The sequence below is a fragment of the Pinus tabuliformis genome, chromosome 2_2 (assembly GCF_031772625.1).
Source record: "Pinus tabuliformis cultivar Carrire ecotype Pingquan chromosome 2_2, CPIR1, whole genome shotgun sequence".
Classification (NCBI taxonomy): Eukaryota; Viridiplantae; Streptophyta; class Pinopsida; order Pinales; family Pinaceae; genus Pinus; species Pinus tabuliformis.
Window position 1 is genome coordinate 1058399434 of NC_142300.1, and position 10371 is coordinate 1058409804.

Below are 10371 nucleotides of genomic sequence, written 5' to 3' on the forward strand. Positions count from 1 at the left end.
TAAGGGATGAAAAGGAGGATGAAAAGCTATCACTAAGAGCTATTTAGAGTCCTTGTGAATCAGCTCTTCAAATCATAAACATGCCCAGAAACTGAGCTAGAGTAGCTGCCCTCTACTTTGCATTTGAAAGATCCAAATGCAGTTCGATTCGGTACTCCCTTTGTTTACGAAATGAATAGCAAAAAACACAAACAACCAATAAGATATGATCCCCAGTGGAGTCGCCAATTTGTTGTTGGGAAAAGTATCCAATACGGAATGACCCTATCCCACTCTAAGGGTGATAGTACCTCAACAACAATCAAAGCAAAGCTATTCGAGATTACTTCTTTATGAGATGTAAGAGAGAGGAGAAAGAGATCCACTAACCGTTATCTTCCACTAATGATTGATCCAATCTTCCCTCTTTGCTACTTGCTCCCAGCTCCTTGCTCTTTCACTGGCCCAGCTACACAAAGATCCTGCAAAAGGGCAAGAGAGGGAAACTACAAGAAGCATACATTCATAATTGATTCAAGGATTAGAATAAATCAAATACACAAGTATAACAATACACCATTGAGACACATGCATATAGAAGAACCTCAAATGCTTTATTAATGGAAGAAGTAAAGTTCTGAGAGTGTTACAACCATAAGAGGCCCAATCCAGCAACACCTCCCAGCAGAAAGAAATCTCCTCTTCACCTCCTTCAAGCAAATCACCCAATAGTTCTATACTCAAACCAACAGCACTTCCTTACATTCACAAGATTCCAGCCTCCATAGACCTCATGAGAGAGCTCTATATATAGGATATTTGGAGAAAGGATGAGTCAGCTTGAGCTTGGCATGGAGCTGACTAGTGTCCTCTCCCACTTCAGTTATTCTTCAGTTCTTGAGTCCACTTGGAGGTTCTTGCTTCCACTTGGAGATCTAGACCCTCTTACTCATCACTAGGCGAATTCCCTGATCCAAGTGTCATTTTGGAAGCTTCCTGGGCATTGACACCTTGAGGAATGACTGTGCCACTTGGCCAATCTCGCCCAGTGCAGGTAGCCTTCATTACTGTTGACATTCAGCGCAGGTACAGAGTGGAGCAGTTGACATTCAGCGCAGATGCTCAGTGGAGCAGTTGACATGATCCAGAATTAGCTTGTTTTTGAGTGTTTTCAGGTGGAGAACTGATATTTAGTGCTGTGGTTTGCTGACCTTGTTCCTCTAGGGGTAGGAACAACATGTTTAGGGACTTTGGATCCCTTAGATTATTGACATTTCATGCTTCATGCTGTAAGGCACAAAAATGTCTATAACAAAAATGTTCAGTCAGATCTTGTAATAAAGATTGATAATGCTTTAAATGACTTGATAGACAATGTATAGTATTTCGTACATGTCTGATAACAATTTTAGAATCTCCGAAGACTTGTAGATATTTGATATCTAATCCGATTGCTTTGTATAATCCTTGGACTAAAGCCTCGTACTCTGTAGTATTATTGGTGCAATCGAACTCAGGTCTACAAGTTAGCATAGTTTTTTTTCCCTCTGGAATGATTAATACGCATCTTGCTCCTTCTCCTTCATTAGACTTAGAACCGTCAAAAAATAACTTCCAAAATAAATATTTATTTACAGGACTATCTATAAAATTAATACATTTAGAACTATCTGTTTGAGAAAATTTTTCCACTTGAGATAAAACAGAATGTTCTAAGTAAGGTGAAGTATGAGCATTAAAATTTCCTAAGAAGTAATCAACATAATAGTTGCCAATTATATTGTTGTTGTATGCTACAGGTTCATTTTCTCCTTCCAATTATGTTACTATGTATTTATGATGTCTTTCTCGCTCAACCCTTATTTGATTTGGTTTACCATTGTAAGGGAGCCACATATGCGACCAATCAGTTGCAAAATATCCATGAAGCTTTTCATACCAATATCTGCTAAGAATTAAGCCATAAAATTCTGGAATATCTGCAATTAAAATGTCGATAACTTGACATACCTTCGGATTAGATGACAACTTTATGGTAACCTTATTTAATTCGCCGATCACTTCAACTTGCGATCGGTCCAGCTGAACTATGCATACTGCTGATTTTTGAGGTTGAACGTTCAACTTTGCACATATTGATTTAGGTAAGATATTAGATGAAGCTCCTGAATCCACTAAACAATTATGCAAATTTTTGTTGAAAACTTCGTAAGTAAGAAGAAATGGGGAAGCATGAGATCTTTACCTTCCTCTAATTAAAGCAATATCGTTTGGATCAACTTTATTAGTCACATTAGTTGGAGGTCTTCCCATCTCATGGGAAGCTTGCGAGATTACAGCGACGGGCAGAGGTGCAACTGGTACTGTGTGTAACTCTTTCAAAAGTATCTTTTGCTGGTGTTTTAACTTGCTCAATTCATAAAAAGTGATGTTAGCCCTAGTCTTCTTCATGTCTTCTATGATATTATATTCCATCTCATCAGAAACAATCAATGTTTTAGATGGAGTTGGTGAATTTGTTTGGACTGGGCTTGTTTGAGTCGCTTTGGGTGACGTTTTCTTAGTTGCAACTTTATCCGTAGTCATTGAGCTTGCGCTCTTCGACTTAGGATTAGGTTGAGGAGGATCGAGTTGATTTCTACTTCTAGTACGACCGGTGATACCTCTTAATCCTCTTCATCTGGTAGGATGAAATCCCACATACCTTGTACTTCTACAACTTCTTCTTCATCGATAGGCTCTTCGTTAGCAATTTCCTCTTCTTATTCTTCTGATTCAGCGTTTGCAATAGCATTGGGAGGCTTTGAATCAGTTGAAGGATTTCTTCTATAAGGCTTGTATGGACTTTTAGAAGAATTTTCTGCTACTTGTTTCTTAATGTCAACCATTTCATTAGACATGGTTTTCAAAAATTTCTGCAATCCTTCTAAATCGAATGGGTCTTTCGATTTTTTCTTTGGATCTTCTTTAAAAGTAACCTTCTTATATTTTCGTTCATCAACAACGTTTTTCTTTTCTAAGGCTATGATACATTTCTCTACTGCTATTGCTTCCTTCATATTGTCAGCTAAAGTTGTTTTGTTAGCCCTATCGACGAAGATTGCTATGTTTGATGGTAGAGCAGATATGTACCATTCACTTCGAACTTCTTCGCTAGGCTTGGAAGCAGTAGGAATTTTGTTCAACAGTTTATTGAAACGTGAGTTAAAATCTTTGATAGGTTCCCTCGACTCAGCCCTAAGGTTGGATAGGTCATTGATAAGTGTCGCAGTAGACCTGTGATCCCCGAACTTAGTCAATAATTATGCTTGGAAAATATCCCAACTAGTAATAGATCCGGATGGTAATGAGAAATACCATGATCTGGCTGCTCCTTGCAAAGTGTAAGGAAAGAGCCAGACAATAGCGTCTTCATCAGCAACCCCATTGAGATTTATAGATAACATAAAGTTGTTTATATGTTCTTTCACTAGCATGCCTGCTTCAGGATTAAACTTAGGCAGCCATTTTTCAGGATGGGTCGGTATTTGACTCAAAGGCGCAGGCATTAAGACTACCCCTGGGTTATTCCATGGAGTTTGGGCCATCGTTGAACTACTAATGGAGGAAAGTGCAGAAGATGATCCCTGCGGTTGGGAAGATGAGGATATTACAGTTCCAGATGATTGAGAAGGAGATGTGTAAGTTCCAGTGGACTGGTGGACAATTATCTGAAGTGGAGGGGTGGATGGTTGACTTCGTGGTGGAGAGGTTGAGATGGATGATGATGAAGAAAGAGTCTCTCTATCAGACCCTTTAGGTGATTTCCTTTCTCTCTTCCTTGTAGGTATAGGTAACTCGTTTGGTTCAATACCAAACTTTTCGCTCTTCAATCTGGTAAGAGGATGAGCAGGGTTATAGTGTGAAGTCACACTACCTTGAGATTTTTTAGATCTTTGGGGTGATATAGAAAATATTTGAAGTTTATGGATCAAATATTCGACTTCGGGAGGTTCTATAGTAGATTTCTCTGAAATGTTTGGGTTTGTGGCAGTGGTTGTTGTTTTATCGACTTCTTGCTCAAGATTTAAAGATTCTAAATGTGATGGGGAAGTTGGGGGAGATGGTGAGGGTGATTTACTCTCAGAATGGTATTTAGATTTAGATTTACTTGCCATTCACATTTCGGGGCCCTCCTTCTAGCGCCAAATATGTTGAAGCCCCGAAAATCAGGTCTAGAAGAAGGGGGATACCCACTCGGTCTGGACCTTAGTTAGCAACTCCTTTTCCATTTGGTATAGTGGGTCCGACTGGGGATATGGGACTAGTTTCCCAATTTATGTGTGTGTGTGTTGAGAATTTGATATTTCCTTCCTAATAATTTCTAAGTAAAATGCTTTTATGCTAAATCTAATGTAATTGTATTCTAATGAACAGAAATATCTAATTCTAAAACTAACCCGGGATTTAATCTTTCAGTTATGCGATCTAAAATGATTTCAAATGGCAATTGGTAATAAAGATCATTCAATTGCTATGAGAAAAGAATTCAATAAACATAAACCATTTCGTATAAAAAGTTAGATGAAACAATTGTGAAAAACATATCACATAATAAGTTACTCATATATTAAAGCATAAATAAATAGCTATCACCGTACAGAAGTGCCAAATAATAGCTCAAGCATTCAAGCATTCATATATAAATAACTTAACATGAATATCACCTTAACACGTAAGCAGAAATAGCTAAGAGATAAAAATACCAATTATAACTAGTTCTACTCATGAGCTTCAGCAATAATGATCTATCTCTTCTTAATCCAACATCTACTAAGAGTACAAAAGTGCAACATCAGTAGTAGATATTAAACACAGATATCAATAAATCTTGTTCCATTCATTCATCAAAACCTCCTCGGAGGGTGAAAAAGTGCATGTTCTGAGGACAAGTTTTTGACAAATTTCAGGACCCTTCTCTAAATGCATGAGAAGGGTTTAAATACTACTAGCTAAATCTAAAAATAATTTATTACAAAAATGTAGGATACGGTTTAAATGACCGTCCTCATTTTAGGAAAAAATAAAGCAAAATTAAAACTAAAACTGAATCTAAAACTAAAACTGACAACTAACTATCTATGTATCTATTCCTTGTAGTCGCAAGCATTCAGCATTTGCTTGAGGAGAGTTGGCTGGCCGACTTCCGACTTTAGTTGTCCTGCGAAAACTAAATCGTCAAGTGTTGGCGCCATCTTCTTGGTAGAGTTAATGACACATTTGAGAGTCATGCACTGGCTGTGTGGTTTTACCAAGTATGTCCAGTAAGAATCCCAATTCAACTTGGTTAACCTTTTGATGGACTTTGCTTTTTCTTGAGCCTTCTGTCTCCAGCTTGTCTGTAGATGCTATACATTTGGTAGATATTTACATACCACTTGAGGATATCCCTGATAAATACCACTGGTTTTTGAGTTCAAGTTTTGCCTTTCGCCTTTAGCACTTTTTCCTACAAATTTCCGGGCTTACAGGCGACTGAGCGATTAGAGGCTTCCCTTCTCGAGGGGTTTTGCCTGGCGATGCACGATTAGGTGCTAATCGCGCATTGGAAACTGCCTCCGTTTCTCGATCCAGGCTTCCCTGGTGCTATTTTTCGCCTCTTGCGCGCCTTTTGTTAGAGGATATAAACCTTAAATTTTGTGGAAAGAATGACTTCGTACGTTCTTGGCTCTGAGTCTTAAACTTTCTATTTGTGATATCAGCACTATCCAGTACCCATTTGACCATGTCCATGTATGGAATAATTTTGGACTTCGCTGCTATCCAATGCAAGAACGAACATGCTAGTTTGGTAATAGACACCTTAGATGACCCGTGTGAGCCAGCAGTAGCTATAACCTCCATTATTCTAGGGTTTTCTTCCTCGAGTAGACTATACATGCCTTCCCAAGTAGTAATACTAGCATCTTTGTTACAGGTGGTGTCTGTGTATAAGGGCGTCATCTCTTTATCTTCAGAACTCGAAGCTTTACCCTTCTTTCCCATAATATTCTAAACACTGCTATGTACACTTCTCTGCTTTTCGCTCCTGCAGTTTACAAATGAGGCAAGAGTAATGATAAGAAAAAGGTGACGGGAAAGCTTTAAATGCCGAAAACATATAAAATATATCACCCTACGTGAAATGGCTCTTCGATCAGATCAAAACCATATTTCATTAATGATTGCCAACTAACTCATTAATTAACATTAACGTGCATAATTGGGCATCGGTTTATGGAAAAATCTTTTTCGAACAACGAGCCCTGTAGATCTGTGATAAGGCGATTTTGCGATTTTCTTCACAATATCGTAGATCTGTTGCATGTGGCAATCATCCATTATAACGTGTTTTCTGCAAAATGTGATTTGCGAGATGCGCCATCGCATATCGGCGGTTTGAGGCATTTCAGCTTAAGTGATATTTGAGGCATGCGATGCGATGAGGGTCTTTTGATGCATGATTTCGCATCGCAATTTCGCAATCTTAGGATTCCGCTTGTAGGAAGGACTCCATTACCTTTTTGCGATGCGACGCTTTTTATTAAGGGAATTGTTTTGTTCGGACTTATCATAAAACTTAAGTCTTTTGAGATTTTTTGGGTATTCTCCTAAGTTTATGATAGTAAGTTTTATTCAAAAAGGGAATACAAGCACTAATTTATTTTTAAAATTTTTTGAATAAGGGTCCCCACTTATTTAGTATTAATAATAAAACTAAATAAGAAGGGGGGTTGTTGCTAGCCACAACAGCAGTTTTGTCAGGTTACAGTAGCATATGTACACACGTTTCCCCATATGAACCCATGTATACGCAGGTTTCTTTGGGCTGAATCACGTATACACACAACTGTGTATTGACACAGTCATGTATATCTTAATTTTCCAAGATTTTTTCAAGTCTTTCTACCTGAGAAGATTTGTTTTCTGGTCTGAGTATTTCCTAAGTAGTTAGTTTTTGTTGTCAGTCCTTGGTTTTGCAACAAGTTTACGGTTTCGAACTCTCTCCTGTTGTGGAAAGTTTTGGTCTTGTTTGGTTTTGTTGCAAGTGTCATCATTTGTGTTTGAGCACATGAGATTTCTTTCTGAGAATATTGGTTGTTTTGGCCTTTCAGTGCAGAAAGATTGGTTTCAATCTTTGTGACAAACTTTATCTTTGTGATCTTATTGCTTTGTGTCAAAACTACATCTTGTGGCCATTTGCTTTTCTCACTTTTTGAAAGTTTTTGGTTGACGATTTTGAAAGTTGTCTTTCTTGGTCTTTTGATCATTGTTACCAAGCCCTTTTTGCTGCTTTTTGGTCGTTCGGGGCATCTTGAAACACCTATTTTGTTGAGTTTTTTCCCATATTGAGTTGATAACTTGCAAAGTGTTTTTGTTGCCTATTTTCAGTCTTAAAGTCTTCAATAGTATTTGGAGCGCTTTTGAAAAGTTGTGTTTTTGCTTTTGTGAAAAAAAAATTCTTAAAAACTTGGTTTTTTTCTTTCTTTTGCCTTGTTTTGATTTGCTTTCTTTTTGCGAGTGAGAGTACATTTTGTTTGTCCTAAGATTTTCTTTTAGTGTTTGGACGAAAATTAGCATTAGGAACTTATATTCTATCTGAACATCTAAGGTGGCTAATTGGAAGCGATAAACAATTTGTTTTCATTCTTTGCTTTAGAGTAATCTTAAGTTTTTGCATTAGCATATACTCAGTGCATTAGGGTAGTTTGTGCATTTTTTAGGGCATCAGATAGTTTTTTTAGTTTTTGTGAGTGTGAAGCTTGTTGAAAGAAAAGAGAAATTTATTGCTTTATTAGAAGTTACCTATAACTTGGTAGAAATTTCTTTTCATCGAAGAATGAATCAAGTGCATTTGCATATAGTTTGGTTTTTATTAATTTCTTTCGCATCGACAAACATCACAAGTTTCACTTTCGTTTATCCCTTGACTTAAGAACAACCCATTTAAAAACAAGCACTAAATAAAATATACTAGAACTTTTTTATATTGTCAATTTAGACACACCAACAAGTTTTAGGATATTTAGTGCCTTGGATTAGGCGAGTGGAGAGAAAACTCTCTAAGGCCACTTTAAACTGTCAAACATAGAGGTCTGAATAAAGAGTGCAAATCCAATAGCGTTAGGGAGACCAGGAAAGCTCCAAATTTGGGAGTCAAGCACGAGGGTTTTTGAAGATAAGGAAGAGAGATACCCCCTCTCCTACTTGTCGGATCTTACCTCGAGACTGTTCCGCTTGGCTTCTGACACAAGTTGGTAACCTTAGGTGCTTATCCTAGGGATCTACACAGGTGGCTGCAAAGGGGAATCCTGTGGCACCTGAGGTTGAAGTTGTATCACTCTCAGCAGTACTTCTGGAGGGCACCCTTGCGAAGCTCGGGGGCTTGCACTGGCACAGGCTGTTGTCTTGAGGTCAGCGTAGCTTCCTCTGATACCTTCGCTGGTAGGCCTGGGCCATCATTATCCTAGACTATCTTCGGAAGGCACCTACTTCACTTTCTTGTATTTTGGTGTCCGGTCCTCATCACCCACAGTGGAAATACTTAAAAGTTGTTTGATTGGCTAACTTCTTTTAGGGACATTTTTAGTGTGTTCTCTATGCTCCTAGTTGGCCTAGGTTTCATTTTTTCTTGAGTCTTTAATTAGATCTTAATAAAATATTCAAAGTGGCTGACCAATTGCTTAGACGGTCCCACAGACTTCGTGGGCTTTCACCTGCAAGTCCAGATCCTTCTTCTAGAAGGCGTAGGAGCGATACTGCCAGTGGGCTTCACCCAGTGGCAGCCGACGCATCAGGGATTGATCCTCCACTTAGGGGTAGTAGTGTACAAGATAGGCCTAGTATTACCACAGAGCCAGAGAGGAACACCCCAGTTCTTTCTCGAGTCCTCTTCCAGTCGAAATATAATATTTAGGTAGAAGAACTCTTAGAGATGTTAGCAACTTTGAATTCTCCTCTGCCTTCTGATAATCTGGACGTAGTCTTATACGTTGGGACTCCAACACATAGACCTTCAAGTCTAGGTCCACACACGCACATCCCTTTGATGACCACTGCTGGGGGCATGGCATACACCACAAGTGCTACAAGTATGCAGACTCCTATATTAGTACAGGGGGGGGACCATTTCCATCCCTTCTACATCTTTATTTGGGTCTACTGCTAGCACATCCTTGTTTTGGTCTACTTCCATTCCATTGACGAGTGGAAGTTCCCAAGCGCATGCATCCAGTTTTGGATTCTTCCCTTTTGGCATGCCTTCTCTAGGTATTCCTTCAGTTCCATTAAGTGTACCATTAACTGCCTCCACATCCATGATGAGTGGATTGGCATCTTTTCAGGGTTTTCCTTTTGGAAGTGGTCATATACCACATTCCAATCTGACGGTAGGATCTATGCCTTTTTCTTTCACAAATCAAGGCAGCAATCCCTTTCAGGGTTGGAATAATCCTGCAGTTAGTGGCACGGGAGCTGCGAATCTATTTTTTGGAAATAAAGGAATATGTTGTACTCCTTGGTCAGTTCATTTCGAAGTTTTCCACCCTTAGCTAATGCTTGGAACCCTTACCAAGGGTTTTCCACTCCTTATAATAATTCGTTAGGGGGAAACTTTGCCAGTTACGAAGGTGTTTCGGTTGGAGTTGGTCAAAATCCGAGTTTTGCAGGACCAAAAGGGTCACCTTTTGGTTCAGCGAGTTCTGCTAGTTACTTCAAGTAGCCTGGTGCCTTTCAAAATCCAGGCCAATCTTTTTAGAACTTTGGGAACTCCGCCCAATTTGGGTGGAATCCCCAAGGTCCTTCCATACTTCCTTTTCTAGCAACGCTGAATTTTCTAGATCTCACAAAATTGACAAATGATCCAATCAGATTCAATCCGTCCTGGTGTCTGGTCCCAACCAAACTCCCATCAGATATTCCAAAGTTCGAGGGGAAGGGCGGTGAAGACCCAGGCGACCATGTAACCACATTCCATTTATGGTGCTCATCAAAATCCCTCGTTGATGACTCGATTAGGTTGATACTTTTTCAACGCACCTTACTTGGCAATGCGGCTAAGTGGTATATAGAGTTTCCAGGTGGCAGCTTTACATCTTTCGCCGATTTTGCTAACATTTTCCTAATCCATTTCCAGTTGCGCGTCCATTATGATGTCGGAACTGAACTTCTGGACAATTTCTGTTAGGATACGGTAACTCACATCTCTGATCATATTCAGGAATGGAGACGAAGAAAGAGGCTCATTAAAGCTGAAATTCCTCCTGAATACCGTCTCGAATGGTTCTTGAAATCATTACAACTTGAGATCTCCAAGGATGTCTCTTTGTCCGGAGTCTATTCTGAAGAGCAAGCTATTTTTCGGGCCCAGCAGTT